The sequence below is a fragment of the Antennarius striatus genome, chromosome 7 (genome assembly GCF_040054535.1).
Source record: "Antennarius striatus isolate MH-2024 chromosome 7, ASM4005453v1, whole genome shotgun sequence".
Lineage (NCBI taxonomy): Eukaryota > Metazoa > Chordata > Actinopteri > Lophiiformes > Antennariidae > Antennarius > Antennarius striatus.
The window spans coordinates 23,158,167-23,182,197 of NC_090782.1; the positions used below are offsets into that span (position 1 = coordinate 23,158,167).

The window sequence follows — 24,031 nt, forward strand, 5'->3', positions numbered from 1 at the left end:
ATACGACACCGTGACACCATGACCCGAATAAATTAAAATTTTGGTTCACAGACAGCAAAATTCATAATTCTAATTTGTTTGGTTGTTTGCTGTTGGCTTAACCCGATCATTTGGCAGAGAACCTTTATGTTAAAAGATCTAAGAATGAGAGAATGTTTCTGTACAGAGACTGTCCAACACACACACACACACTCACACACACAGACGCACACACACACACACACACACACACACACACACACACAGAGGAACAAACAGTTTCCTTCCCTTTCTTCACCCTATCACACTCACCCACTCACTGATTCAGGCAGAGACATGGAGGGAGACAGAAGTATTGATTTTGCTGTCTTCAGGCTTGTGTATGTGTGTGTGTATATGTGTGTGTACATATATATGTGTGTGTGTATGCACGTATATAAAAGGGATTAAGGCCCTCACTCAGCTGAGATACCATCAGCCATCAATCCTGCTAGTCCGCTTCGGGCTTTCCCGGCTGCCACATTGTCTATTCTGCTCCGCTATGTGAAAAATGTTGAATATCAACAATGGCTTTCAGTGGTGTATTGTTGAGTTTTTGTATGAACTAATCTTGCCTCAGTGAAAGAGACCTAGGGCTTGGACAAAACGTCTAGAGCCAGAGCATTCCTAGCTGGCTCTCCCCTTGAACGCTGAGCAGAAGGCTGGGGCTGAGGGAGGCAGAGAGGATGGGAGGCAGGCAGGGAGAGCCGGGCCAGGAGCTCCGAGATGGGGAGGCAGAGGCCGGGAAAGGCTGCTGGGAGGGTGGGGTGAGAATCAGGATGAGGATGAGGAGAGGGAGCCGTAGATGGAGTTGGAATGCTAAGCTAAAGTGGGCATTAGGATGAGTGGAGGAGGCCTGGTAGGGAGGAGAACGTTGGATGGAGTTGAACTGCAGAAGAATGATCTTCCTGCTGGATGAGAGGAAGAAACAGACGTTAAGATAGAGAAGATGCTTCAAACCAACCAAGGTGTTGAAGCTAGACTGTGATGGAGCAGCAGGACGACCAGAGGCCAAACTCCAGGCAGAAACAGACAGAAATCAAGTGTTCCGGCTTCAGGACTGTGGAGGACCTTGGAAGTACAGCAGCCGACGTCCAATCAGACAACAGCATGGAAGGCCTTGTCATAGTGACAACCGTGACATCACCACAAGGTAAGCTGTCTGAATGACTGGCTGACTTTGTGATGGTGTTCTCCTCTCAGCGGATGACAAAAGTTCTACTAATTTAACGACGTGAACGTATCCGTCAAAATGAAGCAGAACCCCAGAACCCCGTAGGTTCACTGGGTGTCAGAGAATCCACGCCGGCTCTGCTAGAGATCACATTTACCTGGTAGTAAAATATTCTGGTGTTGTGGGTCAGAGTGAGCGTTCTGTCGGTGTTTTCACATCTCTGTCAGCTCCTTGTTGTCCTGCTGCATCTGTGGTGTGGATGAGAGAGTCAGCAGAGATCGCTTCCCTCTGATCGGAGGAGCAGACGTGCAAAATGGGCTCGCTTTTTTTTTTTTTCATTACATTAGGAAATGCACATTAACATCTCACATAAAAGCCACAGTTGAATTAATATCTTTTTTATTTTGTCTGGAGTTAAACTGACAGTGGATATATTAGCAATAATTTAATCAGTTTGTTGATTAATTAATCAGAGTGGAAACAAACTGACCTGGACAAGGAGGCCTATTGGAATCTATATGATAGCTGAAAGTAAGAAATACATAAATAAAGAAATCTGAACATCAAACAGAAAGTAGAAAATTTATCTCAACAATAAGGAGATAAATCTTAAAATAGATTTTTTTTTTAAAAACCCTCATAGAATAAAGGTGGTGAATTTTACTGTAATCATCATCATCATCATCATCGTCATCATTCAGCTCTGTGGACTATGTATGAATCTTTATTTCTCTTTAAATTTGTCAGCATCAGTCAGTTAGAGCCTGATGATGACTTAAATAAATATTTACCACAGACACTCGCTGGAATTCTCTCTGGAGCAACATAACTAGTTTATCGTCGGTTCCTCAGGGGCCCGTTGGGGGTCAACCCGGTGCGAGTATATGGCGGCTTGGGGTCAGTGCCACGGAAACCTGGGATTGAGAGATGGTTGGCTTAACCCTTCACCCCCAACATACACACACACAGACACACACACACACACACACACAGTGAATCTCACTGGAGCCTAATCGGCGGCCCCTGGTGATTTTTCCTCTCAGCTTGAAGCCCTGTCATTCCTCCCATCTCTCCTCACAATTACAGCCCTGAACTGAACTAGAAAATCTGCTTCAATCTAGCAATTAGTCCTGAGGCCACTGGCTATGTGTGTGAGTGTGTGTGTGTGTGTGTATATGTGTGTGTGTGTGTGTGTGTGTGTGTGTGTGTGTGTGTGTGTGTGTGTGTGTGTGTGTGTGTGTGTGTGTGTGTGTGTGTGTGTGTGCACACGCTTGTATTCCCACCATTGTGAGACCCAAACAAGAAGACTGTGAGGCTTCTGAAAGCAGCCGAGGCATCAGTAAGTCATGATGGGTTTCTGTCCTTCGTGTTATTTTTCAAACATATTATTCCAGTGTGGAGGTGATTGTGAGCTCTACACACACACACACACACACACACACACACACACACACACACACACACACAAACACACACACACGCACACACACCACAGCCTGCTCTTCTTAGGCCTGAAAGCTTGGAATTAATTTGAATTATTATTCAGAGGACACAGATTTTGGAAGAGATGTTTTTTTCTCTTTGGAACAATCTTCATAAACTGAAAGGAATCCCAGATTGTAGCTGTTTAAAAGCTGCTTTTGCCTCTTTGGACTCATTTAGTGTTTGTGAATTATTCTGTGTCAGAAGGAATAGTTTAGTATTACAATTCTACATGTGAGACTTTAAGTGTTCAATCAGCTTGAAAACAAGACTTTAGACGTTGTGTCTTCATGATATTCACTTATGATGCTTCTTAGACTCTTTGCGTTGTGATGAAGCGTGTTTCATGCGTGTGTTATCCAACATATGTCACGCTATAAACACACTAAATACGTGTGGGGAGCTTAAATATTCCATGTCCTCTTCGTGTCCGGCTGGAGATGAAAGTTTTGTGAAGATGAGGAAGGAGATGAGTGCATGGTGGTCAGGACAGGATGCGGGGGAGGAGGGCAGGTTTTCATGGCCAGGGGGGTGGGGGGGGGGTGGCGAGATCAGGCCTGACTGGGCAACGACAGAGACGCTTAGTGCCGCCTGGCTTCCTCCTAAAGACTCCCCCCCTCCCCCCCTCAACGATTCACTCCCGTGTCTCTCCTTCTTCACTTTCCTCTCTCCTCCTTTTGTCCCTTCCCTCCTTCACCCTCCAGTTCTCCTTCCATTCCTCCATTCCTCCTCACTTTCTTCGTTCCCCCTCTCCCCTTCCTCATCTAGGCCATTACAGACACTCAACATCGAGCTGCGAGGCAGGGGTGGGCGGCCGCGGTGAGTCGGATGGAAGGGGGGACAAAAGCCCTGAGATGCGGCGGTCTGACGAGAGTGGCTGGATTTGAAAAGAAGCTGGACGGCTTCTTAATGCAGCGCCGGATGGACGGACTCAGCCCTTTATCCTCGTCCTTCAGCTGATGCCTGTTGTGGCCAAAAAAGCACATCATCCGCCTTACGCCCGTCCCTCACTACCTGATGTTTCATCAAACACATTAAGATGTGATGGAGCGATAGGGAGGATGAGGAAAAAGAGGGTAATATTGCTGAAGGCCACACACTTAGGAGGCTGATGGAGAAAACTTCTCCAACTCTCCATAAGAGGAAATGAGGGAAACACGTGGACGGGATGCAGGAGTGTGTGTGTTTGTGCCTCGCTTTTCTTATTTTATCGACGTAAAGACGTGATACATTTCACCGGTTCATGCTACGGCAGAAAATATTAAAAGCGAAGCTGCTTATGGCTCGAAAAATAAACTCTACTTTTTGGGAGATACGACTCAGCTAATAAAACAAACAACAACAGAAAACCAAACTATCTTCTTATGGTAATCCATTTGATCGAGCGTCTTTTTTTTTTTTTTTTTGTCTTACTTTGTCGGGTTTTTATTTCCCCCTTTGCAGTTAAGAGATCAATCCAAAATAAAAATAAAGAATTTTTTCTTTTTTTCTTTTTTTTTTTAACAAATCCATAACTCATTGTGACACACCATCAAGGACAAACAGCACTTTTCTTCAAACGCCTGCAGAGTAAACAGATGAGCTGAATGGATTTACTGTCCGTTCCTTATCAAACTAATTGTCAGACAAATTATAACAGTTTGTATTCAGCCGTTTTATTTTACTCACATGGGAGGAGTCTCCAAATTATATTGGCTGCCTCCATTTATTTACTGGTGCTGGATTTCTCTTTGTTGTGGGTGGTGTAAGAGTATTATTATGGATTTGGCTCTGAGAGCTTAGCTGCTCTGCAATTCTGATATCAGCTGGACTTTGATCAAATGCAACAAGCTCTAAATCCACTTTATTCCGCGCTGCGTTCGTTTACCGATGACGTGACTTCGCGGCGGTTGGGGGGGGCCTCGGGGGACATTTTTTTTCTTCTGACAAGTGGGAGGAATAAACACAGACTTACTGACTGTGTTGTGTTGGTGCCGATACATTTTCATGAAGCTGAGGTTGCGTGGAAAGCAGTTTTTGGGGATCAGTGTCGCAAATCTGGATGCAAGGGGTTTGGATGGAAATGATGTGAGCCCAGCAGACTCATTAGGAAGCGTGTGATAAACTCTTTAACTGCTGTTGTCATCCAGATTTATGCACAAACAACGGATCAAAACACAAGTTTGTGTTCCGCATATCGAGAGTTTTCAGCAGCGCGGATCTCCTGAGCTTTATTTTTTAACATTCTAACCCTAAACTCCTTACTGTGACATCAGTTTGGATTTACAGTTGTCATCAGTATTGATTTAAGATAAAGCTCTAGAACTCCATTCTAAACCACCTGCTTGTTATAAGGTTGCAATCATAAACAGTTAGCATGTAGCTGGTGGACGCAAAACATCACTGAAGGTCGTTTTCTTCTTATGTTTATTGATCTGAGAGTTCATTTCTGGCCCTTGAGGCCGAGCCGAGCCCTGAAACATGTTTCGTTTGATTTTTTGGACCTGTTTTTAATTCCATCATTTTAAAATTGGAACATGGAGGCGCCTCTTTGCTCTGTGTGCAGCGATGTGTTTTAGTGTGTGTTACACGTATCAGTAGGAGCAAGGATGGAGCATCAGACAAAGAGGTTATAACAGAGGAGAGGCTGGTGTTACGGCACCACAATGGGTTTATAAGGCTTAGACTGATCTGCAGCATACCTACAACGACGGCCAAAGACACACACGCACACACACACACACATATATATGCACATGCATAAATAGAGCATCCTCAATCGACCTGCCAACAAGTTACACACACAGAATAGACAAATCCAGCTGGCCTTCTCCTAAATTCAGCCACACACACACACACACACACACACACACACACACACACACACACACGCACACGCACACGCACACACAGGCTAACTCCCCATTTAGCGTGAATCCTGAAACACACACACACGTAAAATGTGGCCACACAGCTTAGCCTCCTCTGTGTGTGTGTGTGTGTGTGTGTGTGTGTGTGTGTGTGCGTGCGTGTGTGAGTGTGTCTGTGGTCAGTACTGCGGTCTTTCCCTGTAATTGGGGAGTGTGGATGGAGGGATGGAGGGGGGGGGGGGGGATTAGAGTGATATGTAGACAAAGACCAACAATAGTTTGTCACATTTTGTCAGAGAGGATTTCATGAAAAGCTGATTTGGAGTCTGCCACCAACAAACAACGATCGGAAATGTGGGATTTACCACTGGATCAGTTTGAGAATTTGCATAAAGTTTTAACAACAGCAAAGGGTTCTGATGCTTCACAAATGTGTGTGTGCGTGATTGTGTGTGTTTGTGTGTTCACGTGAACTCGCTTTCACAGAAGTTAATTCCTTTAGTGGAAATGATTTTAAAGTTTGTGTGTGTGAGCGGTTTCTGTCCTATTGAATGCTAACTCGTTTGTGCTAATGGATGCCTCGTGTTTGTGTGTGTGTGTGCTCATTAGATGACTTTCGTTCACACCTTTTCAGGCAGGGGAAGGACGCCTAAACACGTCGTTGGTCATGCTGGAAGCGCCAGAAAACACACGTCTCACCTGAAGCAGGACAAAACGGACGAGCTTAGCATCCACAGTTTTTAACACCTAAATATTCAAAGACATGAGATGCGGCGTCTCTCTCTGGGTCTCGCCAGGTTTGCTGTTGTTATTCAAACTATACCTTTGTTGTGTAAAAGCCTTGAGCAGAGAACCTGCATTCCTCGGGCGACAGAGGTGTGAAAGTTCACAGCAGCTTCAGGTGTGGCATCTTGAATATGCGTGGAGCGACACGTTGTGCCACGCCGACGGTGGCATTCTACAAATGTGGACAAACGGTCTGCAAACAGTGGCAAACAGACGTTTACCGTCCCTGTTAAACTCTCCACAGAGGGTGAGGAGCTCCCAGGATGTGTTCCCTCTCCCCAAGGAGAAGACAACTTTCAGATAGAAAGAAAGTTCAACTTTATTGTCCCCAATGGGGAAATTATCTATCTATTTTCAGCTTCAGCTAACTTCCTTTAGTTAGCTGCTAACAGTTAGGTGTTTTACGTTTGTCTACAGGTTGTGGGTTTTCGTCGCAGCTTCTTTTTATGCAGGTGACCGCTTTCTTTCTGTAAGGTTTAAGGCATTTTTCCAAACATATAAAATGAATGAGAATCAGTCTGATGATCTCATTCCTCCAATCTGGATGGAAAGAATTGACCGTCAGCAGATCACAAAGCCCATCAAATTCAAATTTATTAGAAAAACTTTATTTGTCCCCAAGGGGCTACTGAGGGCACATAAAGCCTTATTTGTGCACAAAAAGGACACCCAGAGTGCAAAGAGCAAAAACCAGACTCAATACACAGAAAACCAACACTAACACGAAACACAGTGAGCAGAAACATATAAACATATAAATAAATAAAAAATGCAATAAATAAATAGATAAAATGAATAAATAAATAAATAAATATAATATTCAATCATCATAGTTTTAATATAGTGTCCTGATGTGTTTTTACCTATTCCACCCATTTATTCTTGGATATTTTATGATAATCCAAATTATTTACACAGTAAAGTCCAAGCAGTCAAAATGACTGCCTATGGGAGTTCTAGTAGTTGCAGCATTACGAGAAAATTAGAGAAGACACGGCGAACAGTTTCAACCAAGAGTGTGTGAGGTCGTGCTAAACGACTGACTTCTGATAGTCTCGCATGCTAATGAGTCACATGACGCCACACTCAGGAAACGAGCCACTTGTGGCTTTGATGGCTGACGACCCCTGATGGTCCAGGTCGACCTGAACGTCGGCTCGAAGCTCGACGTGAGCGATCTCTGCCGGCAGGTGTCTGACAGTCAACCGGGGCTGAATCAACTAAAGCACTGCCAAACGGATCAAGTGAAGTATTTATTCCACCACATTTTGTGTGTCTGTTGAGGAGGTGTTGCTCTATTACCTCTTCAGCTCTCTAAATAAGGCATCTCTGCTGCATTGAAGCCGGTTTATTGAAAACGTTGCCGACCCAGCATGCAGCGGGAGCTTTCCCCCCCGAGTAAAGCGGGGGTAAACAGCAGGATCGGTCTGAAGTGAATGAAATGATTTAATGTTTTGGAGCCGGCCTAGCCCCTGGGGAATGGAACGATATGGGCTCCTAATTGACACCAGGTCAACCGCTTCCCTCTCTCACACACTCACACGCTGGAACACACACACACTGCTTTCTGTTTCACACTGTTTCTGCTTCAGCTGTCCGTCTCTCACACACATTACTGTCCCGCCAGTAGGCAGACCAGTCCGAGGGCAGACAAACAAAGGCCCGCGCTGTCCGACCATAATGATGGATGACCAGCACTATCATATTTTATAAGGATTTCACAGGAGTCAGTCCGTTCCCAGGCTGAGCTACCAGTCAATAGCCTTCTATGACGCTTCCCAAAATCACCACGGCATGCTTTTATGAAATCTTGAAACAAAAGGGGAAATGTTTTATGATTTTATTAGGGAGGATCAGCCATTTATAGAGCAGAATTTAATGACGGCGTAATGTGATTAGCAGGGAGTGGAATGTTTTATTAATGTCAGTGTTGGCTGATCGACAGAAGCCCATCGGCCATGATTGTTCACAGTGTGTGAGCAGATCATTCACAATGGAAGTGTGTTTTGTGCTGTTTGTGGGACCACATTAAAGTTCGAATAGAGCAGATCTCCATATTAACGAGTCTTTGAGTCTTTATAGTCTTTCTAGACGAGCTGAAAAGAAAACCCAGGAAGGTTTTCATTTTAAACATTCCTTAAAAAGCCAAGACTATTTAATGGCAGCGTATTTATGGTTCATCATGATAAATGTGTGACAGCACAATATATTGACCAGATGATGCTGTAAAACCATCGCTTTCAATTATCTTTATTTTCTTATATCCTCTATTGAATCAAGAGGATCTCTTCTTCCAGGGAATCAAGACGGCTCTCGTGCTGCAGATCATGTGATTAGTTAAATAAGATAAAGAGCTTCGCTTTAGCATCGGACAACGAAAACAGGAATAGGACAGATAGTTGGAGTCTAATCGGTGTCACCAGCTGTTAGCATCACCGTACAGATCTAATACCTGAGTAGAACCAGGAAGCAGCAACAAGCAGCTCTGATCACATGGTTGGTGATAATCACCTGAAGGGAAATATTTACTCTTCGACAGGAAACAGGGTGAAGTGTTGCTCTGCTGGGTAATTGGAGCACCTTGCTGCTGGTTTTTCCTCCTCCTGTCGGAGTTGTTTTGGGCGACGACCGGTTAAATCCAGTCTGATTTTATCTTCTGTTCCCTTTCGGATTCATTGCACCCAGATCGGTCTCCAGGAATTTGGGAATCTTGGCCCTGGTGCCGTCTAGGATGCGTATGGTAATTCCGACTTTCAACGATAAGAGGAAGTCGCTGTGACAGGAAGGTGTGCAGGTGTCAGAGGCGACGCCACCAGATGATCCCATCCCCTTCCACGACATTTCCAACCCTCCGATGCAGCAAGAAAAACACGTCTCACACATCTGAACATCGATGCGACGACATCTAGTCAAGACGCCAGGAGAGGCGGTGGTGTCAGCGCTTTTAGAGAAAACACGCTGATTCCCCCCACCCGGCTGTATTGTCACTAAACGCTGCTTCTCTCTATGGACTGTAAATGATTTAATTTGAGCGCCAGATGTGGCGTTTAGATTCTGCTGGTGCTTGTTGAGAGACAGAGAGAGAGAAACGAGGACGAGGGGAGGGGAAGATGGAGAATCAGGAAATGACAGGAAGGAGAGGGAACGGCTTTGGCAGACCGACAGCCAACAGCATCCCATGCACTCGACAGAGCTCTCAAACACCATGATTGTGTGCCCGTGCCAGTCTTTTTCTTTTTTCTTTTTTTTCTTCCCCCCCACTTGTGTATCATGACAGCTGAATGAAAATCAATCTGCTTCTACATCTGCCATCTTGAGTGTCGGGGAAGCGCAGATGGGCCTTCCCTGTCACACAGAGCGCACTGGCATCCGACCAACTCAGGTTCTTTCCATCGTTTCTTTTCCTCTCTTTTCCCCAATCTCATCCTCTTCTTCTCTTCCCTCCTTCCTCAGTCTTCACCTCGCTAATCAGATGCCAGCCTCTGAAGAGGAGTTTTGTTTTTTTGTTTTTTTTACCCCCGGCGCTGACGTCTCCAAGTCACTCTGACAGCAGATGTTTGGAGGGGCCTTTTCGAAGCGGCAATCTGGGGCTCTAATCACCCTCATTGACGGCTTTGAGGGCCCCTGTTGCAGCTCTGAATGACAAATTAAAGCGTTTTTAGATAACGTCTGTAATTGGCTAAATCGTTGATAAAGCGCGCAGATCACACTTTTTAATCTGCAGCCTAACATGACGGATCATGAAATGCAGTCCGTGTTGCGTTTTTTTTTTTTTTTTTTGTGGCACGTTTTTCCTCGCCCCTCCGGACTGTTTTTTTTTTTTGGGTGGGTGTGGGGGGTTCTTTCCTGATGCCTTGCAGTATTTCTGATACTTAATGATTTGCCCATCAGATTAACAAACATTAATCGTTCCCTCCGCTGCAGTTTGTCTCAGTGTCAGGCGTCCACTGCTATCCGCTCGGCCTCCTTTTCTCTCATCTCCTGAGCCCATCTCATCTCTGGTATTAACTCCATTAGCCTGGTAATTGGCTCTCAAAGCAGCGACCACAGACTCCGAAGGCCACTTAATGTCCGTCTCCTTCCCTCCCTTCTCCTCTCTCCTCCCTAGTCGATCATCTACCTTCCTCGATAAATAGCATTAACTGGTACGGCATAGAAATCTGAGGCCATATTAGTGTTATCCTCCCCTCTCAGCCTATATTGCCAGGCTTATGAGTCCAGATCATTGGAGATGATATGGCTAAATGGATATTTCTCTCTCACATCACTCCAAAATAGGGCTCCAAATAACCCCCAACTGTCACAGATGAATATGTAAATTTTGGGTATGGAGATCTTCCATTTTCTTTTTCTTTTTTTTTTCCCCAAACCAAGCCAGAAAAACTAAATATGTATTTAGAAGATGTGGAAATTCTCATCATCACAGCCCTGTCCTCCATCATCTCTAGACGTTGCTTTTCATTTTCATGCAGAAGTTGGAATAAAATGCAAAGGTCTGGAAATATAGGCATATAGTTTTCATTGATATTTTAATTGGTTCAAGGTTCTTTTAAACGCATACATACATACATGAGGCCAGAGGTCGGTGTTTTTCTTTAGTTATCCATTAAATTTAATTCTAATAGAACTGACACGTGCGTTTATTTCAGCAGTGTTCCCAAACTAAATAGAGTCCACGAGCTTCTCCTCCGCAGCTTTTCTGAAGTTATGCTGAATGTCTTTTAATGGGAGGAATCATAAATTCTATTTAACGTTGGGAACCTAAAATTTAATCAATCAGATGCAAAAATTGACATTCCGGGAGTTTAATCTTGATTCAAACAAACAAATGAAACTGAAATCTAAACAGGATATTATGACCTTAAATTCTTTTATCCTCCTGGTCTCTTCAGAGACCAGGAGGGTCTTGCAGTTTGTTAACTTTATTATATTTAATCTGTTTGTGTACCGTCTCCACGGTTACATGCACGTTGTGCTGCTGTACATCAGCATCTCCATGCATGACCACAGAACCTCGGCGGTTATTGTTCAGATTAATGACTTTCCGACAGCATCAGGACTTGGACATTGATGGGAGGGACGGCGGCGCCAGGGCCGCAGACAAACGCTCCCATCATTCCTTGCGTGTCGGATCCCAGGGCTGCTCCCAGGAAACATTTCTCTGCTTGTTTGCGTCTCTGAATGATTCTGTAATCCGTCACGTTCCTCCGCGTCGCTTCCGCTCCATGCATGTGTTCCAAAACGCTCCTCTATCTGCTGTGTGGAACCTCAGCGTCTCATCCCAGGGATTTTAGGAACGGAGTAATTAGTTAGTGATTGAGGTGCTGTTGGTGTGATATGATAGCTGCCGATCTGCCCCCGCCCCCATACCCCCCCCAGTACCCCAGAGAGAGAGAGACAAATCAATCAATAACCTCCTGATTTATTTCACGTCCTTATCGTCTAATTTAATTGCAGGGCCTTTTGTATCAGTGGAGGTGAGGGTGTCGAGTGGGGGGGGGTAACTAAAGGGGAGGGGGGGTGAAAGGATGCAGCAAGTTTTTTTTTGTTTTTTTTTGCTTTTGTCATCGTTTGGCGCCCTTTTTTTTTTTTTTTTTTTGCCGGAGACCCGGTATTTACTGCAACACAGCCTCTGTTGGTTTCATCACACACATGCATGGGGCAGGGGGGAGGAAGTGGGGAGGGATGGGTGAGGAGGATGGGGGGGGGAGCAATCCTTCCACAAATTATCAGAAAGAAAGAAAAAAATTTTTTAATTAGCAATATAAATGCCAGGCGGAGAACATTATGTGCAATTGTCTTGCTATCTTTCCAGAAATTAGTCTTTTAAAATGAATTTGCTGTATTAATCATCTCCTGAAATATTTTTGATCACTGAATTAATAGTTCTGCACTGTGTGTGGGGGGGCGGGGGGAGGGGTGGTTTTTTATTTTTTTTATTTTTTTTTAGGTATTCATTGACATAGGTGATTGCCTCTTAATTATGACAGCGTCCTTCTCCTACCCGAGCCCATTAATTCCTGTGTTGTGGCGTGGAGGCGGCCCGCTGCCTGGCCCTGTATCTACTAATTACTTCTCTAATTGAATTTGCTCTCTGTTGCCAGGCTGTTTTTTTAAGTGGCTGTTTGTTGCGGGGGCCTCATTGTGTCTTTGTGTGACAGCTCGCTGCTCGCCGACGGGGGAAAAGAGGATGCGCTCGCTCTCGTCTCTCCCTCTCTCTCAGCATTCATGTCGGCGCCTCTGTATCATCACCTGTGCCTCCCCCGGTCCCATGTAGCGTTTCCTGTATGAATTAAGAAGGGAAATTAATTAATGGGAGCCGTTGAGACAATTACATGTTCGCCATCCTGCCGCCATTGGTTCCATTCTCTTCAGGATTGCATGTTTCTTTATCATGAGGATAACCAGCAGGTTATTCCAGCAAAATAAATGTGTTCTTTATTTGAAATAGTCAGTAAAATATTTTTGTTAACAAAGAAAGAAATAAGGCCTAAAATATCCAAATTCACTGCATAAGACGATGATGACACCTAAACTATATGTTTTGATTTATTTCACCCACATTTCAGAATTTCTCATCTCTGGTGGGTTTTTTTTTTTCCAGTAAAGAACAGAATGTAAAACCTTTTTTTTTTTTGAGCTTCTTCTCACAATAACCATGATTTTTATTTTTTATTTTTTTTCCCGCCCGTGTTTCAGACAAACACAATAAAGAAGTCGTAGTAATCCTTCGGCGTCAGACACTGAAGGTCGTTTCTCTGTGTCGTCCTTGGAGGGCGTCTTGTGAGTTGATGGCAATCTAATTCAATCAGGCGGAGTTCGGTAACCATGGCGAAGTCGACACAAGTCGTGGTCGTCCTTCCAGGAAGTGAAGCTCGCGACTGTCAGCGTTGGGCTCTGAGACTCCTGGAGGCTTTGAGAAACCGTTCCTCTTGCACGATGACTTTTCGCACCAACGTCCTCCACGTCTCAGCTTGATGATGTCATCAGTCGTCGTGCTGCCTGGGAGATGGAAGTCCGGTGGAATCTGACGCAAAGCGAGGACTTGTTGCTCTGTTTGTGTCAGAACACCGAGAACAACTTTACAGAAACCCGTCTCTATCATCACCCATCTCCTCCTTCCTCACCCTCATCTCCCCCCGTCTCACCTCATCCTCACCCGGCCTCACCCCCGGCAGCTTTCTTTATGAAAACTTTTCCTCCCTACGTCTCCCTTGATATCGATCCCCCGGCTGTCTCTCTGTACACCCATCGCTCTGCCTCACGTCTATCGATCCTTCTCTCCCTCCCTCCCTCCTTTCTCTCTCTCCCCCCTCCTCGCTATCGGACTCGGTCTTTGTCTTCTTATCGAGGATTCAGGGTTTATTCCGGCTGCTGTTATTGACAGGCCTCTCACTCCACAGCCAACTAATGCATTCCTAATCCCACCTTTGTTACTCAGAAATGTTCTCTGTCTCTTTCACACACACACACACACACACTGACACACACACACACACACACACACAAACGTTACGCCGCTGCATAAGTGTGTGTCAGGCCAAAAAAACAAAAACAAAGGGGGGGCCACGAGGATGTTGATCCCAGCTTTCTATTTGTTAGGAACGTCATCTATCAATCAGAAAGGGCTTGTCTGTGTGTTTTTGTGTATTGATGTGTGTGTGTGTTTCAGTGTGTGTGTGTGTGTGTGTGTGTGTGTGTGTGTGTGTGTGTGTGTGTGTGTGTGTGTGTGTGTGTGTCTTGAGTGACAGGCCAAATCGTAGCTGAGGACGTTTGATAAGCTTGTATTGTCGCTCGTCGCTCCCCTCCTCCTCCTCCTCCTCACCTCCATCCAAACCTCCACCTCGATAAGAAATACATTCGACTGGAGCTGATAACGGTGTCAGGAGCAGCAAAGCCCCACTCCACAGACACACACACACACACACACACACACACACACGTGCCACGCCGCGGGAGAGGTGTCTTTCTTCAAACATCTCGGCTGTAAACGATACTCTCAACACACAACCAGCGACAACAGTCGGGGAAAAAGATTCAGATACGGAGCGTTTGTGGGTAGGGTGGTGTGAGATAGGCGTACTGAACGATAGCACCGTGTGTGTGTGTGTGTGTGTGTGTGTGTGTGTGTGTGTGTGTGTGTGTGTGTGTGTGTGTGTGTGTGTGTGTGTGTGTGTGTGTGAGAACAGCAGAGAAAGAATGCAGTGATAGGCTTAGAGCGGTGGAGTGTCAGACTTAACCAACAGGGCCATCGAAGACTGACTGACAGCTGTCTGTCTGCGTGTGACGTGCAGCCGTTAACACGCGTGTCACCGGAGTTTCAGAGACGTGTTCACATGTTGTGGGTTTTACTTACAATCAGATCTTTCCTCACACGACTCGGGGAGGTCCGTCGGACGGTGACGAACTAGGAACGTTGAGGAAGGTTTCGAAAGGTCATCGCCGTAAGCAGAGGCGCCGCCGGCGCGACACAAATGTCAGAGTTGTGGGGGGGGGGGGGACATCGCCGCCAACGATGAAAAAAGAGGAAATTGAGAGACGTGATCGGAAAGCTGTCGGAGCGTGAATCGTACGGGAGTGGTTTCCAGGTGTTTCCAGGCGTGTCGTTTGTACCTGATTCACTAAAAGCACGAATGAATTAAACAAATCAAAGCGTTTTGGGCTCGTTTTTTATCCCTGCATGAATGCAGCTTTCATACCTGGTCAGGTGACCAAATGAAACATACAGCAGTCTATATTTTATATTATATTTTAACATTTTCACGCCTGCTTTGGTTTAAAAGCAACTTTAGGGACGATGTGATTTGTTTCCATTACAGCTTCAGATACAGTTTTGTATTACAGGAAATAACAGTAGGAAAGAAGGACGAATGACGCACAGATTATCCAGTGAAATAAAATTATTGCGAGGGTTTACATGATAAGCAGGGTCGTACTTTACAAAAAGTAAAAGAAAAACGTCAGGTTGGCAGCGACCGTATGTTCACTTCTCACTTCAGAAAAAAATGAAAAGAAGTAAAGAGATGGAAAAAAAAAAATAAAAGCAGGTTTTGGCACGAGCAACATTTGCACAAGCCGTCCATTACGGCCGTGAAAGAACAGTGACCTGTGAGGAGATTTCAGGAATGGGGGCCGGAGCAGGAAAGAAAAGAGGAGAAGATAAAGAAAGTGAAATTACCAGAGGGCAGGAGAAAAGAGGGTTATTGTGCGTGTGCATTAACGGGGTGTATGATGAAGTTAGCTGTTTTTTGTGTTGTGTGCAGTGACGAGGAGCTAAGGAGCCAGGAGGAGAGAGGGAGGATGGGGAGAAATCAATGGCAAATTACACGCGCTCTGCTGGCCTATTGTACAGTATGGCTGCTATATCCTAAAGAAGCCTCTTTCAAGATGATGCAGCCAAATGGTGGACGGACTCCAAGATCATTTTTATTGATTTTGAGGGACCGTCAATAGAGGAGGAAGGGAGGAGAAGGGGAGCGGAGGAGGCTGAATGTTGGGATGTGTGTCACAGGGCCGATACAATAGCCCCCCCAAGACCCGGGCTTTTTGTCCCTGTCCACACATTAACAACACACCCCGTCCCTATGGTTTTCATTTACATTAGTGGCTGGACGGGCGAGCGAGGGACACACACACACACACAGAGAGAGAGAGAGAGAGAGGTTTCCCTGGCAGCAGATGCAGGTATTGTTTGGGCTCAGGAGCCCAGAAATATTTGTTATGGGGGGCCGCTGATGTGAACGTCGGCGAAGTCGTCTGGGTTTTTTACAGCAGAGCTAAAAGGTGCAAAAGCCATTAAGAAGATAGAATATTGGGTTTTACGGGTTTCAGAGAGAGAAGAGAAATTTTTGATCACTTTGCAATCATCTGAGTCCAAAAGAGGACCGCTGCACCGACTCAAATCGCTCACAGAAAATCTATTTCACTGTTTGTGTCTGGATGTGATCAGAAAGAGAGTGACACCCCACCACCACCACCCCACCCCTGCATGAAACCAACTCCAAAAGAGAGGACTATCTCAAAAAAGTCAAAGGTCAAAAAGTGACACGTATTTACAGAGAGTTTTAAAGACAAACATTGGAGGACTGTTTAATAGAAAAGTGTATGTGTGTGTGTGTGTGTGTGTGTGTGTGTGTGTGTGTGTGTGTGTGTGTGTGTGTGTGTGTGTGTGTGTGTGTGTGTGTGTGTGTGTGTGTGTGTGTGTGTGTGTGTGTGTGTGTGTGTGTGTGTGTGTGTGTGTCGGGTCTTGAGGATATTGGGTCATGGACGACATATAAACAAAGAAGAAACAAAAAATTGTCAACGGAATAAAAAGTTTTATTTTAGTGATTCACGAGCTTTGATTAGCCTGGTGGGAAAATGTGTTTAGTTATTTATTTTTTTAATAATGGAATAAATTTCTGTTATTTTTATGCTTTAGATTCTGTATTTGTTTGTGAAATTATAATTTTTTTAAATTGCTTGTTTATATTCGGTTTTATTGTTCTGTTTTTTTATATTTATTTATATTTGATTAAAATAAATTCTGAATATTTTTTTTTTCCCCTTCATAGATTTTGCAGAAACCTCCAGGATTTTGAACGCAGGGCGAACGTCCAATGAGGTCGCCTCGAATGAATGGACGTAAACGTGAGAGGTAAATAAACACGTAAATAAATAAATAAATAACCCTGCAGCTGGTTGGTAGGCTGGCTGACGGAGTAATGAGCTTGTGTGTGTGTGTGTGTGTGTGTGTGTGTGTGTGTGTGTGTGTGTGTGTGTGTGTGTGTGTTTGCTTCACAAGCTGTCATGTTTTCTCCTCCTACAGTTAACGCTTGTTGACACGTTGCTGTGTGATACACACACCGTCTAAAAGAATCCAAATTACACACTGCCACGCTTTATTATTTAACATACATGCTCAAACACACACACACACACACACACACACATTAACATAGACAGATGTTGCCATCTGTTGCACGTTTCACATCATTCTCGGTGGTAAAAAAATCCTCCAACAATTTCTCTGAATAAAAATATAAAAAATGTAAATAAAACAACTGTAAGTAAACTTCCTGAATATTCCAACTTTGGATATTGATGCACACGTGTGAGACTTTTAATTTTTATCCAGAAAATTTGCAGAATGCTGGGTAAAAAAAAAGACACCTCCTGCCGATGGAACCATGTGAGCAACGTTTCCCACCAGATTTTTTTTTGCATGTCTCAGCCACCTGTTTCATCGTAGGGCGGTGGGGACAGCACATCGCGCTTTTGTTTTTCATTTTTACTTAAAATAAGCGTCCAAGACAATCCATGAAAACTTTTTCTGCAATCACAGGATGTTTCATCTTGATGTCAGCGAGTCAAAGACTCCATCTTTTCCTTTATCATGCAGGGATGACGGCATATGTATATATATATTGGATTTACCTTTCACACACGTGTACGCACACAATCACACGCGCACACACACACAAACACACACACACTGAGTTCGGCAAACAGCCTTGATTTATTTTCCCGTGGACCTAAATGTATTTCTACCTCCTTTATGGGCTGGTTGTGAAATTCAACAGGCGCTGTTTAAATAGGATGGTTTGGTTTGTGTGTGTGTGTGTGTGTGTGTGTGTGTGTGTGTGTGTGTGTGTGTGTGTGTGTGTGTGTGTGTGTGTGTGTGTGTGTGTGTGTGTGTGTGTGTGTGTGTGTGTGTGTGTGTGTGTGTGTGTGTGTGTGTGTGTGTGTGTGTGTGTGTGTGTGTGTGTGTGTGTGTGTTCCTGAAACATACACATTATCATTGAGGTGCTACTTTTCTCAGCCTGAAGATAAACACTGAACATTTATGACGCCTTCACTTTACAACTTGTTCCCTCTGTAATTCAGACTGTTAGACAACCTGTAGGCTACTTTAGCATGTGTGTGTGTGTGCGTGTGTGTGCGTGTGTGTGTGTGTGTGTGTGTGTGTGTGTGTGTGTGTGTGTGTGTGTGTGTGTGTCTGTGAGAGAGAGAGAGAGATAAAAAGAAAGAGAAAGGGAGAGACAGAGACCACACATGAAGTCGTGAGATGATTTCCTGGAATGAAATCAGATTTAGAAATCATTAGAAATCATTTCATTAAGCCATTACCAGTGGAAAAGATTGTAGATTCATTCTATTCAAATAGTGGTAATGAAAGTGTTCCTCCTGTGTTTCAATACGCCTGTTAGATGGTAGGAATCTTTGTGCTTCAACCACCTCTGGGTATAATTGGGGTCACCGATATTTTGGGCGATTTGGAGTAAAAAGTTTTTTTAAACACCTTTGTAATAAAGAGTCGAGTCCACTTGAGCTGATAAAACAACTTCAGTCCATTAAATTAGCTTCAGGTAGATCAATATTTGACCTTTTGACCTTTCAGATGTAACTAAAGAAGTGAATTAAAGCCCAACCATCCAGAGTGGCTGTGTGAAGGCCTCCTGACCGTCGGGGCAGACGGACGTTCTCTTCTGTTTGACTTGTTAAGTAAACCAGTGGACAGATAAAGGAGGAGGTGGGAGACAACCCCCAAATATTTACGGTTCTATCAGGAGTGGACGCGTCTCAAAGGGATACTGGCAGTAAATATGACACTATGCTGACGCCATCAAGAGGTCAGCAGGTGAGGCGCTTTTTACTTTCTGTTCGTGCAAAAGTAAGGATTGATGTGTTTGCAGCAGATTTCTACGCAGAAAATCAGTTTTTATGGAGTAAAAAAAAAACCATGATGAAATTATTTTAAGTCCGATTGTGGTTAAATGACCTTTTTGTCAATGTTTGTAAAACTATAAACGTTTTTGGAGCAGAAATTGAAAGGAGATCTTCAATATATTGAGTGTCCATTGATCAAGTATTGATCAGGTATTGATCAGGTGCTACTGCGTGGTGCACTTTGTTTTGGTTTGATGTTTCTGTGATCAGGTGCCCTTCTTTTGTTCACGTGTGAGCCGACATGTTGGTCCTGGTTGTGTGTGTGTGTGTGTGTGTGTGTGTGTGTGTGTGTGTGTGTGTGTGTGTGTGTGTGTGTGTGTGTGTGTGTGTGTGTGTGTGTGTGTGTGTGTGTGTGTGTGTGTGTGTGTGTGTGTGTGTGTGTGTGTGTGTGTGTGTGTGTGTGTGTGAGTGTGCCATTCCCTCGCTAGCCCTCAGCCCACCTCCTCTCCCGTCCGATCGGATGCCGGCCTCTCCGTCAGAAGCCGAGCCAACATACTCTCAGTGTGGACCGCTGGTATCTGTGTGTTCCTGCCAGGCTTAAATCTTCCTGCCTCTCCTGTTGCCTCGGTGCTGCATTGCCCTGGTGACCGCGGCTTATAATCTCCACACACACACACACACACACACATAAACCAGTAAGGATGAACACGGATGATATATGTCAGAAAAACATCACTTGTACTTATTTATAACAGCCTCAGACCATCACAAGCACATTTTTATTTTTTGTAAATACAATTCCAATCCGTCTAGTAATATTCTAATCTTCATTTTTGTTCTTTTCCTTCTACCAAAGAGGATGAGTGGGTTTTTTGTGTTTTTTTGCTGCTGCTTTCCTTCATTATTAGGTCATATTTGTGGACGTTCAAACTGAACCATCGGCTAAAATGTGGAATAAAAAGGTCGGGTACAAATTAAATAAGATAGTTTATTGTCGACCTCGTCTTGTCTCCTATTTCCTGAAGCGACAGATCAGTGACCATTCACACGTTGTGAAATCCGTCATGTGTAGGATCAGACAAGCATTCCCACGATTCCCTGTTGGATTAGGATTAGAAACAAACAGGACGACGCTTTGCTTCGACTTTTTCTAACTTTGAAGTGACTTACAGGGAATTTTTAAGAGCAACTCCTGAGTTCAGGAGGTTCATTGTGAAGCCGTGAGGGATAAGAAGCATCACCAGTCAATGTCCTCACACGTATGGCAATGCAAATATTTGTGCATGTGTGTGTGTGTGTGTGTGTGTGTGTGTGTGTGTGTGTGTGTGTGTGTGTGTGTGTGTGTGTGTGTGTGTGTGTGTGTGTGTGTGTGTGTGCAGGCGTGTGTGAAGGTATCATCCCAGCTCGGGAGCAGCTAGCTAGCAGCTAAATGACTCTCCACACTTCATTAGTGGCGATGAGGTGAGCTGCTCATCTCCTCATTGTTAGCTAGCGTTAAGCTGCGGTAATCCCAAACAAAGCGCCGGGGCCTTGAAGCAGCCGGCGTGGATTAGAGCGCTTTCTAGAAACATCCGAGAGAAGACGTTCATTCTCATTCAAATGGGGCCGTAAACAAAACCGGCAGTGGCCGGGATGAGAAGGATGAGAGAGGAGAGTGTGTGATGGAGGGAGTGTGACACCTCCTGTGTGTAGACATGTGTAATGTTAGCCGCGGTGTGTGCGTCCGACACGCGTGTGTCATCACAGAACACGTGTTAGACGTTTATTCCAGCCTGCCGTACGGTGAAAGTTCCTCACGTAATTTAATCTTCAAGGTTTTGTTTTTTGACTAGGAGGATTCTGATGCCCCACATACACACAACCGAAAACGTCACATTCTATAAATTTCAGTTCATTTGTTTCATTCAAAGGATGCTTTTAAACACGTGGACTCTTATTGTGAAGGTCCTTCGTTGAAATTGTTCCACCTCTCATCAACTTTGCTTGTTTTCCTTAGACAAAATAACAGATGAAAATTAATCTGCGTCCTTTCTTTAAAGTGTAAAACCCGCCGTTAAGGAGCCGACCGTGACGAATTCCATCCAAAAACTCCTTCAGTTAAACGTCTTTTCGACTTCATTTCAGTCCATTTTCTTTCTGATTCAGAAGAACCGTCAGATGTTCGCTTGAAACCAAATGTAATTTCTTTTTTTTTTTTCAGTTGTAGGCTCCACAGCCGTTCACTTACCATTTTCCTGGGGTCAAGGTTCAAATATAAGACATGAAACCTGGGCCCGTAAAGCAAAAGTTAGCTCCATTGATGGTGTTAATTTGGGACGTGAGGGGCTGTAAATCAAATACAGATATGTTATGTTTTATTATCTTATGCCTGTCAGAAGCGAGAGCCTCTGAGGATGAGTTAATATACCCGTCTTCATCTGATCGGATGCTCTGATTCCATCTTTTTGGTGATGTTTTTTTTCTTTTTAAACTAATCGGTTATAAGCGGTTTTGATAGTTATTAGCCGTCAATCCGTTGCACTGGTTTAGCCGCTGCATTGCATTGTGGTCTTAATGTGATGTCAGAAGAGCGTTTGGCTGCTCTGAAGGCCCCGCAAACACGTTTTCATCTTCTATGTGATCGACGGAGTTCTTGTTGTCAGTTGTTCAGTCGGATCTGTTGTAACCGTCAACAGTCGTGGGTCCGGGATGTCTGTCAATCACGTCAGAGAACCCACTGGAGAAAATGAATACATGCATTTAGAATCGATTTTTTTGTTTCCCCTGAATTTACTTGTGTGTTCTGATTTGATCTCGACCTTCAGGTTTGTTAAACTTTCACCGTAAAAGCGACAGACAGCCAACAGAACGACGGCATCTCCTCTGTTTAAACTGTTTATGCAGCATTCCTCGTTAATGAGATGCGGGTGAAGTGTGTTGTTCTGTAAATACTTCACAGCTGTGTGTGTGTGTGTGTGTGTTTGTGTGACTTTTCCGCTCCGAACAAACAGCTGCAGGACTGTCCGACCACTTCCCCACCGGTGGTCAGCATTTTAGCATCTTTAAAGCTCTAATCCGCAACTTTTCACTGTCTGCCCTGCACTTTTCACAGTCCGCCCATGTCCACTCCACTGCAGATAAAAATGCTGTTTACATATGGAAATTTATGTCCACACTAGCATTTCACAGTCTTAATGTTTTCAAAAGTTGTCCGTCCCGGCTTAAAATTGTAAAACGCCGTTGGGGCTTTAGCGGTTAGCATCATCAGGTCACCTGAGCATGAACACATGTGACCTACGGTCTGTCACCTACGGCACAGATGTTCACATTATTGTAGGTGATAGAGATGGAGCTCAAAATTGGAGTATTAAATGTTTGGTTGTAATAAAACATGACATGCTCCTTTATTTCTATTGCTGTCGTTTGATTAAGACCCAATAATCAGTAGATCTTCTCTTATCTCTTCTCTTCTCTTATACTTTGCTAATGTTTACATTTACACTAGTTTGTGATGGATTTTGCATCACACTTGATGTTTTTCAGACCTTACGTCACTTTTTATAAACTTTAAAAGAACACTTTTTCTATAAAATCATCTTTCAATACCCCAAATGAGTCTGTTTAATACTAAACATGTCATAAACATCGGTGGGGGAATGAAAATTATTTTATTCAATAAGTGCTTATAATACTTATTTTACACTATAGATGGTACTTTAATGGCAGGATGGACGGGTGAGGTGATTGAGGTGTGGGGTTGAGATGGGGGGGGGCACCTCGTGATGTTGTGTGAACCTGAAAAGGACCAAAGATGATCACGACATGACTGACAGGTGATCTGTTATGTCTCCTGAAATAGGGCCCCTCTTTTGTCAATGTTTCTGTATCACACACACACACACACACACACACACACACACATGGAGCTACACAAAGAGAGAAAAGCCCACCGTCAGGCCGAGTTGCCAGAAAACACGCAATACAGATACAGGCCCCGCCCCCCCAGGTGCTCACATGTGTGCATGTGTGTCTGCATGTAAACACGTGTGTGTGATAACACACACATTCTGTGTGTGCATTAGCATGGAGTGGTGACGACGGCCTCCTGAAGTCGCTGCTGATGTCTGTCTGACCGTCTGTCCGTCTATTGATCAATCTGATCAATACGATCAGATTGATCTGATCTCTCTCTCTCTCCTTTAAGTGTTTTATCTTCATCTTGCGCTGATTTTCTCTTCTCCTCACACGTATATATCTTTTCTCTCCACCAGTCTTGTTCTTGCTGCAGTGTTCAAACCCATCACTTCCTCTCTGTCTGTGGGTCGTTCACTGTGGATCGGATTCCACCACAAGTTCATCGATTGATTGGGATGTGTAGATGTGTGTAAGCACATCAGCTGCGGTTTGAACCCCATCAAGTCAAACTCAACTGAATCTGACAATAAATGCATCCCTTCATGATCACACAAGTGTTTTTGTGTCTTTTTCTATATGAGTAGAAACACACGGGATCTGGTTTAAACTTGTCCTGCTGCTGCTGCTCTGGTTGGGACTTGAACCTCTGCTCACATTTCCTCACCTTCTAATAAATTCATTCTCTCTTCATTCTAACAGCCTGTAGATTTTTTTCTTTCCTCTGACATCCACTGGCTCAGCAAACACTCCAGGCGTTCCCGATTTTCTTTCCTGCATCCTGCTTTGTTGCAAAGGCTAATGCGAGATGAGAAGGTCTTGTATCCCGGGTTCCAGGATAATGGCTGGAGAAGGAAACCGACTCCGTGTGTGTGTGTGTGTGTGTGTGTGTGTGTGTGTGTGTGTGTGTGTGTGTGTGTTCACTGCTCCAGATTAGTTGAAATAAGATTCCTCTCTCCTCTCCTCACCTCTCCTGTCCGCCCTCATCCCATCTTTAGCCTCCCTGCCCTTCTCTCCTCCTCTTGTGCCTCCTGTCTTCTCCCGCTGCACCCCCTCCCACCTCCACCCCCACCCCTGTGATAGACAGGGTGTCCTCACCTTGTAACGATCAGTGACATCCAATATGTTTGGCTTAGGATCATCCCCTGTGTGTCCATTGTGCTCTCTGTTAAACGCTTTATTG

At 44.4% G+C, this 24,031-nt stretch overlaps 1 protein-coding gene across 6 annotated transcripts in view; it reads left to right on the forward strand.

Moving 5' to 3' along the window:
• Positions 1–661: 661 nt before the first annotated feature.
• sox2 (SRY-box transcription factor 2) overlaps positions 662–24,031 on the forward strand; it is a 56,817-nt gene continuing 33,447 nt past the window's right edge. For all 6 annotated transcript variants that reach the window (XR_011036767.1, XR_011036765.1, XR_011036766.1 and 3 more), the window contains exons 1-2: positions 662–1,171; positions 16,863–16,945. The gene's annotated coding sequence lies outside the window, so the exon portion shown is untranslated. The remainder of the gene's footprint in view (positions 1,172–16,862; positions 16,946–24,031) is intronic.